General features: G+C 42.5%; 1 protein-coding gene across 2 annotated transcripts in view; it reads right to left on the reverse strand.

Annotated features, from left to right (window-relative positions):
- LOC124787970 (zinc finger protein 26-like) overlaps positions 1-18689 on the reverse strand; it is a 146998-nt gene that overhangs the window by 86047 nt on the left and 42262 nt on the right. The gene's annotated exons all lie outside the window — the stretch shown is intronic.

Below are 18689 nucleotides of genomic sequence, written 5' to 3' on the forward strand. Positions count from 1 at the left end.
TGTGAAATTCTGTCCAACCAGTGTGTTAGCTCGTCAAAATCTCAAGCTGATTGGAGGACCCTACCCATAATGCTCCAAACATTCTCATTTGTGGAGAGATCTGGCAACTTTGTCAGACAAGGTAGGATATGGCAAACGTGAAGACAAGCAGTACACACTCTTGTTGTGTGTGGGCAGCTTGCTAAAACATAATCCAATAAAGTGTAGAATACTGTCGACATACTGTTGTGTTGTAAGGATGTCATGGATGACAACCAAAAGTTTCCTGCTATGGAAAGAAATGGCACCCACACCATCACTTCTTGTTGTCAGGCCTTATGGTGGGAGACAGCCAGGTTGGTATCCCACTGCTGTCTGTGGCATCTCCAGACATGTCTTCACTGGTCATTGGGACTTACCACTGAAGACAATTCTATTCAATGAGATTCCATGTCAAACTAAGCCCATTCAGACAATTCCTTTGTGGTGGATTGTTTTTGTCTTTGAGTTTATATATGGCCTCTCACACTTTGCGATCTAAAAATTAATGGAGTTAATATCAGTCCCTCTCTGCACGCTTATAAATGGGATGTTTCATAGTGATATTTTTCCAGAATGTCTAAAAAGACAGTAGTCATTCCATCACACAAAAAGGGTGATAAATCCTGCACTAATAATTATCATCCAATATCTATAGTACCTATTTAAAAATTAAAAAAAAATTGAAGGTTGTATATAAAAGCAAATTTGCATGAATTTGTCAAAGAACAATATATTGACTAAGTCTAAATATGGTTTTAGGTCCCTGAAGTTCCAGTTATCAAAAGCTAAAGCTGTTGAAAATGTTATTTCTACTGTGCAATCCTCTTTTCAATCCAACTCATCTGCAGAAGCCACACTAGTGGACTTGAGTAAGGCGTTTGATTCGGTAAACCACAGGATATTACTAGAGAAACAATGGTGTTATGGCATTAGGGACCTGGAACTTTCCCTCAGAAAGTCCTAGATCAATAACAGGTAACAAATTGTTCGTTACAATGCTCAAAGGTCACAGCTCCTGAACACTGCTAGAGGTGTTCCCCAAGGATCAGTGCTTGGACCATTATTGTTTATAATAGTCATAAATGACCTGCCCAGTAATATGCCGTGCAAATCTATGCATTGCACAAATGACACAACTTTGTCAGGTCTGGGAAGAACATGAATGAACTGAAGAAGCAAAGTAAAGATTCCCTTGGATTATCAAATATGTGGTTTGAAGCCAATGAGCTAGTTATTAACTAGGAAAATATTGTAAACATTCCTTTCAGCTTATCCAATGTTGATGTTTAGTCCATTTCTACAAAATCCTTGGGATTTACCTAGGTAGAAAATTAGCTTGGGAGAGTCACAATGACTAAATATCTTGAAAGCTTTCATAAGTTTTCTGGCTATTGAAAAAATTACACACATCTGTTTCTGAAAAATTGCTAATTAACTCTTATTATGCCTTCTTTCATTGTCATCTAAGCTATGGCATTAGTTTATGGGCTAATTCTCCTGAGAGCAGAAAATGTTTTATATGACAGATGAAAGTATCAGGATCGTCTCAGGGATTACCAAAAACAACATTATTAAGTATGCCTTATTTCAAAAAATTACATATAATGACACTCCTATCTCTTTTTATACACAGCAGTCATTCATAACATCCCACCAGCTCAAAAGAATGCATTTTTACATTGATGTTTTATCAGCTAACTAGGTTAGGTTTCCCTCCAAAGTTGTGACTGAGAAGAAAACATACTCGACTGTTCTGGTCGAAATTGGTAATAGCTTCTGTGATGCAGCAATTAGGATTGGAAGATAAATTTTTAATAGAGTGGAAAAGAAAGTAGTGGGCAACAAGGAGGTGGAAAAGTATATTTTGCTGTCATACTATGGGGCCATGTCAGATAGGATAGCAAATGTCTTTCACACACATAATATTACAGTGAGGTTCCAAACAAATAATAGTTGTAACCACCACGAAATAAATTCTGTAGTGCAGGTATCCAAAAAAATTTCTGCAATTCATGTAAGATATATTATGTCAGGCAAACTGGAAGGGAGTTTCAAACTAGATTTCACAAACATGGATACACAAATAGTGGAAGTGCATTGGGATATCATTTCAAGGAGAAGCAACATCAGCTTAAAGACACTGAAGACGACATGTCCATTTTGCATTTTGATAATAATGGTATAGTACTGGACATTTTAGAAGAAATTAAAATATATGAGACAGATCCAGAAGTTATAACAAATGAGCAGATTTCAAGCAGTCATAGCTGGTTTTTGATTTTTTTCAATGGTTTATTTGTGGGTAGGAAAAAAACAATGACTCCCCATCCGGCTATTCTTTCTTTCAGCTTTCTTTCTGTTGTATGGAATTCTCAGTGACGACACAGTTTTATTAATGAACTATTTTTCATAATTTATATTGAAAATGTAAATATGATGTGTAAAAGTATGTTCATTTTATGAAATCCGCAACATTGCATTGTGTTTTACTGTTGATTTTCTTGCACAACTGTTCTGGTAAAAATGAAATAATTATTTTAATTATTTTTTTACTGAAAAATAATTACATTACCTTCAGACATGGTGCCCTCTACTGAAATTATGAACAAATCATACTGAATATGGTTCTATATGATGTTGTTGTAAATGGAATGTCTTGTACTATTACTGTTTCTACAATTGACCATTTTTCACATTAGTGCTGACTGAGCTTTTATTATTTTATATTACCGTTTTGAATTTACACATCAGCAGAAATGCTCTTTAGAGATACGAGCTTATGTTATGACTCTGTCAACGGTGCCTTGAAACTGTAACTGTAGTCAGCTACTGGCTGGGTCTACTTCTTGTATATGCCACCATATGTTTTGTTTGACATTTGTACAGACATTATTCAACATTCTTGTCAATGCATGTAATGATCTTAGATGGTATGTACTTATGTTCTTCAAAACTATGTACATTTAATTTCACTTGACATTTATGTAACTGCATTTCTTCTATAAAGCTGTAATGTATGATATCATTACTTGCACTTTTCTTTATTATTTATTACCAGGACACCTGATGATGGGCTATGCCCGAAACACGTCGTGAGTATAATAAAGGATTCAGTATGTATCATCTGGATCTGTATTAATTACGCAACCTACCAGCATTTTTAAATTCACTTTCGTAGTTACAGTTATTTGTGTGTCGCAAGAAAAGAGACCTGTTCATGGTGAGCACTGCTACTTTTTATGCAGATAACTAAGACATTCAATACTTGAATCTAGATAATCAGATAATCTGAAAGCCTGCTAATGAGGTTCATTTACAAAAGACTGTATTCAACACACAAATATTCACAATATCTTGGTTTATGTGATACAAGAACCTGTTGAAAATTTTGATATCAGACAACAGAACCACACACAAAACCCTACACAAAGAAGGAAGACGAGCCTGGAAATAATTTCCCTTCATGGTATTATGGTTATGCAAATGACAATTCCACTGAAATTATTTTTTTAAACTGGCAACAGATGCCATTAATGGAGAAAAATACTAAGAAATTGTGGTAAGAATTCCAGGACCTTTGAAGTGCCCACTGCAAGTTATGTAGTTATCCACTTTATGCAGCATTCTTGCTGTTTAATCTGATGAATGATTTCTTCATTTATTGCAGTTTTATAGGGAATGCAATGAGAGATATTTCTAGGTCCAAAACATGCTGAATTGAGCCTGCTGATTAGTTTTTCTTTGTGCTAACTCAATTTTGGCTTGTTACCCAGCTGCACATAAGGGATTTTACATACACTGTAAAATATCATATGTACAGATCATTAAACTATTATAAAAATATTAGGATACTCTAAGAAGTATATATAGTCATTTGCCCACATTTTATACTTAAATGGAAGGAGTTTACATTTGTACAAATTGCCTTCCCTCATCACTATATTTTGACCTGGGCTTCTTGTGATCATTACCAGCCTTTAAATCTACTCTTGGATAAAAAGCTCCTGCAGACTCCATTATGTGCTATGGCCTTTAGTGCCATGCGCCCATGCCGTATCTTTTCTACCTGCCTTTCATTGGGCCTTTTGCCATTCTGTTTAGAAGGTTTTCTTTGTCTTCCTACTACCCACTTACCTACATTTCATTTTCATCAAAGATGTCATTTCACATTACACTCTGCAACTGTATGTATTTGTTAGTTTTCTGTTGCACCAATATGGGGTTCTTGATTAAATGCTGATCAACCCTCAGCTTTTTGAATGATTTTCACATTTTAAGTTCATGTCTCACCTTCATAAGTAAAAGCTGGTAACACACAGTAAATGCAAAATTAACATTTCAGACACAGGCAGTCCATTTTTAATCTTCTGTTTATTTCTTTTCCTGACCATTCAATTGCTCTCAACCTCTCATCAGCTTGTGTTATGATCTCAATGCTAATTTCAACAATTTTCTTTCATTGTTTCAAAGAAGACATAACTGCCAATATGCTGTAATATGACTTCATTCACAATTAGTTTCCCTAATAGAATCATCTTCTGGTTGAGATTATCAAGTCATACTGCCTTGCTAATGTAAGCCAGTGTCATCATACATCTTACGTCATTCACCACTGAACAAAAATTTTGTAAATGTACCTATGCAAATGACAATCTGGAAACACTAAGGTGATCTTTATGATAAGCATTTAAATCATTAAATAATAAAGGATAGAACTCAACACTGCAGTCTAAAATTGAGTTTAAACACTACTCATTACCATTCATATTTACAGAGTATATTACAACATACTCTTATTAAATAATGATCTACATGCTTATTTTAAAGTTTGGCAGCTTCACAGTACACACAACAAAAAAAGTTTTGCATCATCTTGGTTCCAAGAGTTACGGAACCTGTACAGAAAATTAGAATAGAGATCAATGTAAACATCATTTTCACCATTTTTATTGCTCATGGAAAACACACCATACAGCATGACCTTCAGATGTGGTGGTCCAGATTGCTGTACACACCGGCACCTCTAATACCCAATAGAATGTCCTCTTGCATTGATGCATGCCTGTATTCATCGTGGCATACTATCCACAAGGTCATCAAGGCACTGTTGGTCCAGATTGTCCCACTCCTCATAGGCGATTCAGCGATGACCACTCAGAGCAGTTAGTGGGTAACATCATCCATAAACAGCCCTTTTCAATTTATCCCAGGCACGTTCGATAGCGTTCATGTCTGGAGATCATGCTGGTCAGTCTAGTCAAGCACCTTCCACGACCACCAGTGGCATATGTTGGCCCCACATAATGCCACCCCAAAACAGCAGGGAACCTCCACCTTGCTGCACTCGCTGGACAGTGTGTCTAAGACATTCAGCATGACCGGGTTGCCTCTAAACACGTCTCCGACGATTGTCTGGTTGAAGGCATATGCGACACTCATTGGCGAAGAGAACATGATGCCAATCCTGAGCGGTTCATTCGTCACGTTGTTGGGCCCATCTGTACCGCACTCCACCATGTCGCAGTTGCAACAACATCGGGAGTGAAGTTGCGCATAATGCAGCCTATCGCACAAAGTTTTAGTCATAACACGACGTCCTCTGGCTGCATGAAAAGCATTATTCAACATGTTGGCGTTGCTGTCAGGGTTCCTTCGATGCATAATTCACAGGTAGTGGTGATCCACTGCAGTAGTAGCCTTTGGGCGGCCTGAGCAAGGCATGTCATTGACAGTTCGTCTCCAAGATGTCTGGACACTTCCCTTGTTGAGAGCTTTTCCTGGCACAAAGTAACAATGCAGATGTAATTGAACCATGGTATTGACCATCTAAACTACGGATAACATGAGCCGTGTACCTCCTTCCTGGTGGAATGACTGGAACTAATCAGATGTCAGACCCCCTCCGTCTAACAGGTGCTGCTCATGCATGGTTGTTTACATCTTTAGGCAGGTTTAGTGACATCTCTGAACAGTCAAAGGGCCTGTGTGATACAATATCCACAGTCAATGTCTATCTTCAGCAGTTCTGGGAACCGGGATGATGCAAAACTTTTTTTGATGTGTGCATTATTAGGGTGCACCAATTATATTGGTACATTTACAAAAGATTTTTACAGTGTTCAATGTTTCATGGGTATGTGATGACACTGACTTTCCTTAACTAGCATGCCTTCATTACATCGACCAGATGAAAGCATTGCCAAAACTAGTCATAAATAAATTGTCATGCTGCAGCTTACCGGTGACAGTGTCTTCTTTTTTTTAAGTGCCCCCTGCGCAGAATATAACTTTTCATTGTGTTGCCAGTACATTATTTTAGGTTATTGCAATTGATCATCAGACTCACTATCACATATTTTGTATTATATTGTCCCACTTTTTTATTGAAGCTAATTTGCAGTAGAGGTAAAAAGTACGATGTCGTTTACTGTAGCTCTTAGTAAAAAAAATTGTTTGATGAAGTTCCCCCACATTAATCTTTTCTGTGCAGGTCTCTTAATTTCTGCTTTTGTGCGCAAGTTTTCGTCACCACCAACAATGTTTACCTTTCCACACACACGCATTTTCCTCCATTACCAAATTAACTCTTCCTGGATGCCTAAGGATGCTCCATAACAACCTCTCTCTTCTTTTACTCAAATTATGTCATAATGCTCGTTGCTCATTGACTTTATTCAACAATTCTTCGTTAGTTATCTTTTCTAACAATCTTAGCTTCAACAATATTTTGAAAAGGTTAGATTGCTATTCACTGAAAAGATGACACATTTAGCTGAAGACAGGCACATGACTGTTACACATTTAGCTTTTGCTCAAACCTTTCTTCGTAAAAGAAAACACACACACACACACACACACACACACAATCACGCAAGCAAGCACACCTCATGCACATATGACCACTATCTCCAGACGCTTTGGCCAGAATGCATCTGTCGGATTGAATGAATGCAGCAGTCTAGAGTGTGGGAAAGGGGGAGGGATAGCAGGTTACAAATAGGGAGTAAAAACAGCGCTGTTTGGTGGAGTGTACAGGGACTAGATACTAGATGTTGGCACGGCAAGGCTGTAAGGCACAGCTTTGGTAGGCAATGAGGGAAGGATGGAGGGTGAACGGGGGCGGCGGGGGGAGGAGTACCGAAGGGGAAAAGACCAATGGGTGCATTGACAGAGAGCAGTACACAATGAGGGTGAGGGTGCATGGATTGGGAGGAGGTGATAGGACAGTGGGAGTGCAAACTGTTGGATGGAGAGCATGGTGATACTAGGTTACCGTAGGTTGAGGTTGGGACAATTTTGGGAATGGAGATGTGTTGTAAGGTTAACTCCCATCTGCATAGGTCAGAAAAACTGGTGGTGGTGGTGGTGGTGGTGGTGGTGGCGGTGTGTGGGGGGGGGGGGGGGGGATCTAGGTGGCTCTGGCTGTGAAACAGCCAATGAAATCATGTTATGTTCAGCTGCATGTTGTACCAGACAGTGGTCCACTTTGTTCTTCATCACAGTTTAGCAGTGGCCGTTCATCCTGGTGGACAGCTGGATGGTAATCATACCAATATAAAAACCTGTGCAATGATTGCAGCAGATCTGGTGTGTGTCTTGGCTGCTTTCACAGGTGGACAGGCACCTGATGTGGTAGAATAAGCCTTTGACAGGACTGGAATGGGAAGTGCTATGTAGACGGGTCGGCAGGTCTTGCACCTGTGTCTTCCACAGGGTTATAATCCCTGTGGCAAGGGATTAGGATTGCGGGCGGGAGTGGCCTCGGGATGGATTAGATTGTTGTGGAAGTTGGGTGGGCGATGGAACACCTCATTAGAAATGGTGGGAAGGATCTTGGGAGGATGTTTTTCATTCAGGGCATGATGATTGATAATCAAAGCCACGATGAAGGAAGTGATTCAGTTGTTCCAGTCTGAAGTGGTACTGAGTGATGAAGGGGGAGCTAAGTAGTAGATGGTCCTGAGGGGTGGTGGGAGTATTGAGGGTATGTGGGAATATAGCATGGGAAATGTGTTTGTGGACTAGGATGAACCTGAACCCGACCGGGCATTTGGGGTTTCGGAAGGCTAGGAAGATTATCTCTAGATGGCCCATAAACAGGTTGACAGGAGGGAGCCATGCAGGTGACCATGAGTATGCTATGGAAATGTTTGTGTGCCTTCCTATAAAGGAGAATGTGTTAGGATAAAGTTATTAAGGTTGATGGGTTTGTAGATTTTGGGGAGCATGTAGAAGGTGGGTGTGTGGGGTATCATAGGAGTGAGGAGGGAAATGGATTCAGAGGAGAGGTTCTGAGAGGGGCCTAAGGCTTTATGCAGGAATTGGATGTTATGTTGTACTTCTGGGCCGGGACAGCTCTGGCAGACTTATAAGTGGTGGAGACAGACAATTGGGAAGGAAATTCACCAGACAGACAATGTGATTCATAATGGCAGTAGTGGAACCTTTGTCTCCAGGTAGAATGACAAGGTCAGGATCTGTTCTGAAGTTGCATATGGCTGCCCTTTCTTCCAATGAAGGCTTGATGTTCTTAGCAGGGGACCTGGGTGAAGTTGAAGGTACGGAATTCATGGAAAGTGGCAAGGGGTTGGTTAAGTGGGATGGGGGGATGATCACAGTCGGATGGTGGTATGTAGTGGGAAGGGCAGGGTTCAATGTTGGCTGTGCACTGGAAGATTGGTGGCAAGTAAGTGTTTCCATTGCAGGGATCTGGGGAAGGAGAGTAGGCCTTTGACAAGTTGGACATGGTTAAATTTGCATTTAAGGCTGAAGATGAGTCCTTTGGATAGGACTGAAACTTCTATGGGACTGAGGATTTTGGTGGAAAGGTTATCAACAGTGTTCTGGAATTGTTTAAGCTCTGGATTTGGTGGAGTGTTGATGGGAAGTTGGGGGGGAGGGGGGGGGGGGGCTGTGGCAAGTTGGAAAGGTCAGATAGGCAGGGTTTGGATGCTATGAGGGATTAATGAGGAGGACCACTGTGGCAGGATAGTTCTTCTGACTCCAAACACGCTACCTCATTACTAATACACTCTACTAATTTTATACTGACACACAACTTCTCTTTTGAAGAGAAGGTATACAAACAAGTCTGAGTTAGGCACCAACATGGCACCCTCTGGCCAAACTTTTTATGGACCATCTTAAGGAAACCTTCCTAGTCTACCAAAACCCCAAACCTCAGATCTGGTTCAGGTTCAATAGTGATATCCCCATGATCTAGACTCAGGTCCAAGACACCCTATCCTCACTCCTTCACAACCTTGAAACGTAACAGTCTAATTAAGATCAATTCAAACACGTAAATTTTAACCATGATCAGTAATTTCTGACATAGAGTTGTATGGAAATATGTACGTGTGAAAAAGTTATGAAGGAAATAAGTATGGAATCTTAATTAGGCCTACACTAATGTATAGAAGTCTGTTAATTGGTAGGAACATTTTACATGATATGAATCTTCTGTAATTAGTAAATATAACAAGTGTATTGTTAACACTTAACACCTAAGCATTTATACACTATATAAATAGTATATAGACTAGAATTTACTCATGCGTTTAATATATAAGAATCTAGGTAATCTTCAAAATGTGACATTTGTTTAGGGAAGAGAATTTTAATTGTTAATTAATGAAATAATAACTTTAAACAATGCCGAGGATTGTTCAGGATTGTTAAGAAAGTATAAATACTAACTGCTACGTTGGCAGAGTCAGTCAGTCTGGTTTTGGGTTTTGAGCAGTGAGCATGTAGCTGCTCCTTTTGTATTGTAAGTATTGTTTGCCTTTGTAATAACACTTTTATTTTGTTTTGAAGATATAATAAAAATGAATGAAATTAATACAAGATTAAACTAAACCAACTCTCCAGTAGTTGTGTTACAGTAACCGCAATGTTCTCAGGACCAGGACTGCAGCAGACAAAGAGTAACTATAATCAACTCCATTATTACGAGTAGTTAGAGAAATGTTATAACCTCAACATCATCTCTCCCATCCACTTCACCTGGCCTCCTCAACTCAGCTTGCCATTTTCCTGGACGTTTACCTCCCCTACCATACATCTATCCACATTAAACCCACCAACCACCATTTTGACAATTGTCATCCCTTCTATACAAAAAAAATTCCTCCCATACAGCCTGGCTGCCTGTGGACAGAGTATCTGCAATGGCAAGGATGCCCTTGCCCAGTAGGTTGAAGGTGTCACAAATGACTTGACAGACAGGCACCAACCCCCTGATCAAGTCTGCAAACAGATTTTCTGTGCCATATCCCCACATACTCCCAATCGTCCCACCAACCCCACGAACCAGCTACAAAGGAGTGCCCCCTTCATCATCCAACACCATCTTGGATGGGAACAAATCAACCACATTCTTTGTCAGGGCTTTGATTATCTATCATCATCCCCTGAAATGAGAAACATCCTACCCAGGATCCTTCTCACCACTCCTAATGTGGTGTTCCGTCGCCTACCCAACCTCCACAAGAATTTAGTCCAGCCCTATGTCACGCCCACCCCAAATGCCAATGCCTTACCACAGAGATTAGTTATTTTTTGAGTCATCAGTCTTCTGACTGGTCTGATGTGGCCTGCTACGAGTTTCTCTCCTGTGCCAGCCTCTTTATCTCAGAGTAGCGCTTGCAACCTACATCCTCAATTATTTGCTGGATGTACTCCAATCTCTGTCTTCCTCTACAGTTTTTACCCTCTACATCGCCCTCTGTTACTATGGAAGTTATTCCATGATGTCTGAACAGATGTCCTCCTATCCTGTCCCTTCTTCTTTTTCAAGGTTTTCCATATATTCCTTTCCCCGGTGAATCTATGGAGAACCTCGTCATTCCTTATGTTATCAGTCTACCTAACTTCCAACATTCTTCTGTAACACCACATTTAAAATGTTTTGATCCTATTTTCTGATTTTCCCACAGTCCATGCTTCACTACCATACAATGCTGTGCTCCAGACATACATTCTCACAAATTTCTTCCTCAAATTAAGGGCTTTGTTTGATTCTAGTAGACTTCTGTTGGCCAGGAATGCCATTTTTGCCAGTGCTAGTCTGCTTTTACGCCCTCCTTGCTTCGACCATCAGGGTTATCTTGCTCCAGAATTCCTTAACTTCATCTACTCCTTGATCACCAATATTGACGTTAAGTTTCTCACTGTTCTCATTTCTGCTGCTTCTCATTACTTTTGTCTTTCTTCAATTTAATCTCAATCCATATTCTGTACTCATTAGATTGTTCCTTCCATTCAGCAGAACCTGTAATTCTTCTTCACTTTCACTGAGAATAGCAATGTCGTCAGCAAACCTTATCATTGATACCTTTTCACTTTCAATTTTAATTCTAATCTTGAACCTTTCTTTTATTTGCATCATTGCTTCTTCTATGTATAGACTGAGCCAGCAGGGTTGAAATACTACATCCCTGTCATACACCTTTTTTAATCTGGGCACTTCGATCTCTGTCTCTCACTCTCCTTATTCCCTCTTGGTACTTCTACATATTGTAAATTACCCACCTTTCTCTATAGTTTACCCCTATTTTTCTCAGGATTTCAAACATTTGCACCATTTTACATTGTCAAATACTTTTTTCAGGTCGACAAATCCTATTAATGTGTCTTGATTTTTCTTCAGTCTTGCTTCCATTATCAACTGCTACATCAGAATTTCCCCTCCAATGCCTTTACCTTTCCTAAAGCCAACTGATTGTTATCTAACACATTCTCAATTTTCTTTCCCATTATTCTGTATATTATTCATGTCAGCAACTTGGATGCATTAGCTGTTAAGCTGATTGTGCAATAATTCTCACACTTGTCAGCTCTTGCAATCTTCGGAATTGTGTGGATGATATATTGGCAGACACATATACTCTGAACACCAATGTGAATATTCATTTTTTTGCCACTTCCCCCACTGATTTTAGAAACTCTGATGGACTGTTATCTATCTCTAAATGATTAATGGAAAATCTCATATAAGATGTGAAACAAATACTAACAAAGAGATAGAGGGGCTGGCCAGTACTTACCTCAGCTCAGTACAGCCGATAGATACACATAAAACAGAACTGAAAATTTACATTCCTAGCTTTCGGAACTTTGTTCCTTCATCAGGGAGGAGAGAGGGGAAAAAAAGGGAAGAAGGGAAAGTGGATTCAGTTACTCACAACCCAGGTTATGAAGCAACAGGGAAAGGTAAACAGGGAGGGTAGCAAGGATGGAGGCATGGTTGTCAGAGGGAAGCCAAAGATATTCTACTGTAAGTACTGTGCCAGCTTCAAACCAAAGAGGATGCATACAGAAGTAAAGTATAAAGATAAACACAACTATGTAGGATGAAAAGATGCGTGAATGGCTAAAGAGGAAAGGGAAAGAGGAGAAGACTGAAGAGTGAATGGGAGTGAGGTTCTTTAACGTAGGTTCAGTCCAGGGGGATGGCGGGATGAAAGGATGTGTTGGAGTGCAAGTTCCCATCTCCGCAGTTCAGAGGGACTGGTGTTGGGTGGGAGAAGCCAAATGGCACATACGGTGTAGCAGGTTCCTAGGTCCCTAGAATTATGCTGGAGGGCATGCTCCGCTACTGGGTATTGGGCATCTCCTAGGCGGACAGTTCGTCTGTGTCCGTTCATTCGCTCAGCCAGTTTGGTTGTTGTCATGCCGATGTAAAAGGCTGTGCAGTGCAGGCACGTCAGTTGATAAATGACATGTGTAGTTTCACACGTAGCCCTGCCTTGAATTGTGTATGTTTTACCAGTAGCGGGGCTGGAGTAGGTGGTTGTGGGCGGATGCATGGGGCAGGTTTTGCAGCGGGGTCGGTTACAGGGGTAGGAACCGCTGGGTAGAGAAGGTAGTCTGGGAATATTGTAGGGTTTAACAAGGATGTTACGGAGGTTAGGGGGGCGACGAAAGGCAACTCTGGGTGGTGTGGGGAGAATTTTGTCAAGGGATGATCTCATTTCAGGGGTTGACTTGAGAAAGTCATATCCCTGGCGGAGTAATTTGTTGATGTTTTCGAGGCCAGGATAATACTGGGTGACAAGGGGGATGCTTCTGTGTGGTCTGGGGGTAGGAACATTGTTGTTGGACGGGGAGGAATGTATTGCTCGGGAAATCTGTTTGTGGACAAGGTCTGCAGGATATTTGCGGGAGAGGAAAGCACTGGTCAGGTTATTGGTGTAGTTGTTGAGGGATTCGTCACTGGAGCAGATACGTTTGCCACGAATACCTAGGCTGTAGGGAAGGGAGCGTTTGATGTGGAAAGGATGGCAGCTATCAAAGTGAAGGTACTGTTGTTTGTTTGTGGGTTTGATATGGACTGAGGTGTGGATGTGAGCTTCAACAAGATGAAGGTCAACATCCAGGAAGGTGGCTTGGGTTTTGGAGAAGGACCAGGTGAAATTCAGATTCGAAAAGGAGTTGAGGTTATGGAGGAAATTAAGGAGTGTTTCTTCACCATGAGTCCAGACCACAAAGATGTCATCTATAAACCTATACCAGGCCAGGGGAAGCAGCTGTTGGGTCTTCAGGAAAGCCTCCTCCATGCGGCCCATGAAGAGGTTGGCATAGGAGGGAGCCATCCTGGTTCCCATGGCCGTTCCCCTGATTTGTTTGTAGGTCTGGCCTTCAAAAGTGAAGTAATTATGGGTGAGGATGAAGTTGGTAAGTGTGATAAGGAACGAGGTTTTTGGAAGATCTTCGGGTGGGCGTTGGGAGAGGTAGTGCTCAAGGGCAGAGAGACCATGGGTATGTGGGATGTTTGTGTAAAGGGATGTAGCATCTATGGTGACAAGAAAGGTTTCAGGTGGGAGAGGAGTGGGAATGGATTTGAGGCGTTCTAGGAAGTGGTTTGTGTCTTTGATGTAGGATGGGAGTCTGCGGGTGATAGGTTGTAGGTGCTGGTCTACCAGAGCTGAGATACGTTCGGTTGGGGATTTGAAGCCTGCTACAATGGGACGGCCAGGATGGTTCTCTTTGTGGATTTTGGGTAATAGGTAGAAGGTAGGGGTACGTGGCTCAGGTGGAGTGAGTAAGTCTATGGAAGCCGTTGTGAGGCCTTGTGAGGGACCTTGGATTTTTAGGATTTTTTGCAGCTCAGTCTGGATGGAGGGAATGGGATCCTGGGTAACAGCTTTGTAGGTCGAGGTGTCAGAGAGTTGACGCAGTCCTTCTGCCACATACTCCACACAGTCAAGTACGACAGTTGTGGAGCCTTTATCCGCCGGGAGGATGACAATAGAGTGGTCTATTTTCAGCTCTTTAATGGCACGGGATTCAGCTGGGGTGATGTTGGGGGTTGTCGGGATGTTCTTCAAGAAGGACTGGGAGGCAACACTGGATGTGAGGAATTCCTGAAATGTCTGCAAGGGATGGTTTTGGGGGAGGGGAGGAGGATCCCTTTGAGAAGGCAGTCGAAACTGTTCTAGACAGGGTTCAACACTGGGTCTAGTGCTTGGGGGCTGTGTTTGGGTAGTGAAGTGATATTTCCAGTTGAGGTTCCGGGTGAATGAGAGGAGATCTTTAACCAGGGCAGTGTGGTTGAATTTAGGTGTGGGGCTAAAGGTTAAGCCTTTTGATAGAACAGATGTCTCTGGAGGAGAGAGGGATCTGGATGAGAGGTTTAGGACTGAATTGGGACTGGTGATATGTGGCATTTGACTGTGGTTATAGTTGAGATTTGGTCTGTGTGGGGTATGTGCTGGGATGGGGAGATTGAGTAGGGTGGCTAGGCTAGGTTTGTTGGCTATGAGGGGGGTTTGTTGAAGGTTCTGTTGTGGTTGGTGTTTGTGAGGGATAGGGAGAGGGACCCCACTTCTTAGGTGTTGCACTAGCACTGTGGATAGTTTTTTCAGGTGTTGTGTGGCATGGAACTCAAGTTTGCAGCTGGCTTCTAGGATGATGTTCCTCAGTGTGTTCTCCAAGCAAGGGTTTGAGAGGTGGAGGACTTTGAAGAGAGATAGGAGCTGTTGGGAGTGGTGGTTACATGAAGTAGTGTAGAGATTCAGGACAAGTTGGGTAAGGGCTAAGGATTGAAGGTTCTGGAAGTCCAGGAGAGACTGGTGGAAGGAGGAATTGCACCCAGAGATGGGAACTTTTAAGGTAAGCCCTTTAGGGGTAATTCCAAAGGTTAAGCAGGACTGGAGGAAAAGTATGTGGGATTGCAGTTTGGCTACAGTGAATGCATGTTTCCGGAATGAATGTAAATAATGTGGTATAGGATTAGGGTACATAGTGGGTAACTGGTGGATAGGGAAATTAGATAACTAAAGTTGAGATAGTAATCATAAGAAGGAGTAAAACACGGAGGGAAGGACGAGAAGGAAAGAAATTGTGTTGGTAATGTTCAATACCAAAGGAAGACCAGTAAATAAGAAAAATACGGAAAAAGTTAACCAGACCAAGCAAGTATGTCCAGATCAGGGGAAAAAGAACACACGTAGCTCAAAAACAGAGATAGCGAGTGGCGAAAAAGGATCGCGCGTGCCGCAAAAGCGATCGCGCGTGCCGCAAAGGCGATCGCGCGTGCCGCAAAAAAGATCGCGCGTGCCGCAAAAAAGATCGCGCGTGCCGCAAAAAAGATCGCGGGTGGGGCAGAAATGTCCCAAAAAATTTTTCTTGTGGCAGAGAAAGATAGCCAATGGCACAAAAATATCGCCAGCAACAAGAAATCGACGGAAATGGATGATACTGGTAGGTGTGGAAGAGATTGTTGGCAGTGATTGTTGGCTGGGAAACAGCGAATAACGAACGTTAAAACTATGGAATGTTGAATAAATAAATCAATAAATAAAAAAGAGAAGAGGACTATAAACGGAACAAGATAATAGGAGGAAGATGAAACTAGCACAGTTGGTGACGAAAATATTTATTTATGTATATATAAAACACTGAAGGAGAGAAAGTGTTAAGATAACAGACGTAAGTGATAGCTAACAAAAGGGACAAAACAATGAAGGATGTGGACCATATAGGTGATCTAAATGATTAATGGAAAATCTCATATAAGATGTGAAACAAATACTAACAAAGAGATAGAGGGGCTGGCCAGTACTTACCTCAGCTCAGTACAGCCGATAGATACACATAAAACAGAACTGAAAATTTACATTCCTAGCTTTCGGAACTTTGTTCCTTCATCAGGGAGGAGAGAGGGGAAAAAAAGGGAAGAAGGGAAAGTGGATTCAGTTACTCACAACCCAGGTTATGAAGCAACAGGGAAAGGTAAACAGGGAGGGTAGCAAGGATAGAGGCATGGTTGTCAGAGGGAAGCCAAAGATATTCTACTGTAAGTACTGTGCCAGCTTCAAACCAAAGAGGATGCATACAGAAGTAAAGTATAAAGATAAACACAACTATGTAGGATGAAAAGATGCGTGAATGGCTAAAGAGGAAAGGGAAAGAGGAGAAGACTGAAGAGTGAATGGGAGTGAGGTTCTTTAACGTAGGTTCAGTCCAGGGGGATGGCGGGATGAAAGGATGTGTTGGAGTGCAAGTTCCCATCTCCGCAGTTCAGAGGGACTGGTGTTGGGTGGGAGAAGCCAAATGGCACATACGGTGTAGCAGGTTCCTAGGTCCCTAGAATTATGCTGGAGGGCATGCTCCGCTACTGGGTATTGGGCATCTCCTAGGCGGACAGTTCGTCTGTGTCCGTTCATTCGCTCAGCCAGTTTGGTTGTTGTCATGCCGATGTAAAAGGCTGTGCAGTGCAGGCACGTCAGTTGATAAATGACATGTGTAGTTTCACACGTAGCCCTGCCTTGAATTGTGTATGTTTTACCAGTAGCGGGGCTGAAGTAGGTGGTTGTGGGCAGATGCATGGGGCAGGTTTTGCAGCGGGGTCGGTTACAGGGGTAGGAACCGCTGGGTAGAGAAGGTAGTCTGGGAATATTGTAGGGTTTAACAAGGATGTTACGGAGGTTAGGGGGACGACGAAAGGCAACTCTGGGTGGTGTGGGGAGAATTTTGTCAAGGGATGATCTCATTTCAGGGGTTGACTTGAGAAAGTCATATCCCTGGCGGAGTAATTTGTTGATGTTTTCGAGGCCAGGATAATACTGGGTGACAAGGGGGATGCTTCTGTGTGGTCTGGGGGTAGGAACATTGTTGTTGGACGGGGAGGAATGTATTGCTCGGGAAATCTGTTTGTGGACAAGGTCTGCAGGATAGTTGCGGGAGAGGAAAGCACTGGTCAGGTTATTGGTGTAGTTGTTGAGGGATTCGTCACTGGAGCAGATACGTTTGCCACGAATACCTAGGCTGTAGGGAAGGGAGCGTTTGATGTGGAAAGGATGGCAGCTATCAAAGTGAAGGTACTGTTGTTTGTTTGTGGGTTTGATATGGACTGAGGTGTGGATGTGAGCTTCAACAAGATGAAGGTCAACATCCAGGAAGGTGGCTTGGGTTTTGGAGAAGGACCAGGTGAAATTCAGATTCGAAAAGGAGTTGAGGTTATGGAGGAAATTAAGGAGTGTTTCTTCACCATGAGTCCAGACCACAAAGATGTCATCTATAAACCTATACCAGGCCAGGGGAAGCAGCTGTTGGGTCTTCAGGAAAGCCTCCTCCATGCGGCCCATGAAGAGGTTGGCATAGGAGGGAGCCATCCTGGTTCCCATGGCCGTTCCCCTGATTTGTTTGTAGGTCTGGCCTTCAAAAGTGAAGTAATTATGGGTGAGGATGAAGTTGGTAAGTGTGATAAGGAACGAGGTTTTTGGAAGATCTTCGGGTGGGCGTTGGGAGAGGTAGTGCTCAAGGGCAGAGAGACCATGGGTATGTGGGATGTTTGTGTAAAGGGATGTAGCATCTATGGTGACAAGAAAGGTTTCAGGTGGGAGAGGAGTGGGAATGGATTTGAGGCGTTCTAGGAAGTGGTTTGTGTCTTTGATGTAGGATGGGAGTCTGCGGGTGATAGGTTGTAGGTGCTGGTCTACCAGAGCTGAGATACGTTCGGTTGGGGATTTGAAGCCTGCTACAATGGGACGGCCAGGATGGTTCTCTTTGTGGATTTTGGGTAATAGGTAGAAGGTAGGGGTACGTGGCTCAGGTGGAGTGAGTAAGTCTATGGAAGCCGTTGTGAGGCCTTGTGAGGGACCTTGGATTTTTAGGATTTTTTGCAGCTCAGTCTGGATGGAGGGAATGGGATCCTGGGTAACAGCTTTGTAGGTCGAGGTGTCAGAGAGTTGACGCAGTCCTTCTGCCACATACTCCACACGGTCAAGTACGACAGTTGTGGAGCCTTTATCCGCCGGGAGGATGACAATAGAGTGGTCTATTTTCAGCTCTTTAATGGCACGGGATTCAGCTGGGGTGATGTTGGGGGTTGTCGGGATGTTCTTCAAGAAGGACTGGGAGGCAACACTGGATGTGAGGAATTCCTGAAATGTCTGCAAGGGATGGTTTTGGGGGAGGGGAGGAGGATCCCTTTGAGAAGGCAGTCGAAACTGTTCTAGACAGGGTTCAACACTGGGTCTAGTGCTTGGGGGCTGTGTTTGGGTAGTGAAGTGATATTTCCAGTTGAGGTTCCGGGTGAATGAGAGGAGATCTTTAACCAGGGCAGTGTGGTTGAATTTAGGTGTGGGGCTAAAGGTTAAGCCTTTTGATAGAACAGATGTCTCTGGAGGAGAGAGGGATCTGGATCAGAGGTTTAGGAC

Source organism: Schistocerca piceifrons, chromosome 3, assembly GCF_021461385.2.
Source record: "Schistocerca piceifrons isolate TAMUIC-IGC-003096 chromosome 3, iqSchPice1.1, whole genome shotgun sequence".
Lineage (NCBI taxonomy): Eukaryota > Metazoa > Arthropoda > Insecta > Orthoptera > Acrididae > Schistocerca > Schistocerca piceifrons.